Here is a 672-nt window from a genome sequence, read left to right on the forward strand (position 1 = left end):
AAATGCCCTGATCCAGGACCCTGATGCAGTACCAATACCCTGATGCAGTACCAATGCCCTGATGCAGTACCAGGCAGTGGCTCTCATGGCTTCTGACCTTAACAAATTGGAAGTCTTATCATGTACATATTTTGTCTTTGTGTAAAAGATGGCCTACAGCAAATATTCTGCTCAATACCACAGATTTGCTTCTCAGTTGTTTGACCTGAACCAGTTGAGCATGTCCCTTGGTGGTTGATGATACGTGCATCTCTGATCAGGAGTAGAAGTAGTGGGGGAACATCATAGCCATGTGTTGAGAGGAATTCTTTGGGGTTTAAATAATTCACCTTTGGAAACATGGGTGTTTCATTCAACGTCCTTAAACAAACCTTATTCAGGGACTTTTTGAGCAGGATGGGCAACTTGACAATTTTTTAGATGGTTGCAAGTTTATATAGAATCATAACAATTAGTGTTCCATTATAAATTGTATATTCTGCATTATTTTCATTTAAAAACACCTTTTAGTTCTTCTGGATAAGGCTGGAATTGAGGGAAGGTGATTTTCCCATTCTCTCAGCAGTTCACTGGTTCATTTATAAATCTAAGACCTTCACAATGGCTACCAAGAATATTCATGTCACTAATGTTGAAACTTCCAACCATAACTTTACAGTTTTTTTTTTTTTT

Source organism: Octopus bimaculoides, chromosome 12 (assembly GCF_001194135.2).
Source record: "Octopus bimaculoides isolate UCB-OBI-ISO-001 chromosome 12, ASM119413v2, whole genome shotgun sequence".
Classification (NCBI taxonomy): domain Eukaryota; kingdom Metazoa; phylum Mollusca; class Cephalopoda; order Octopoda; family Octopodidae; genus Octopus; species Octopus bimaculoides.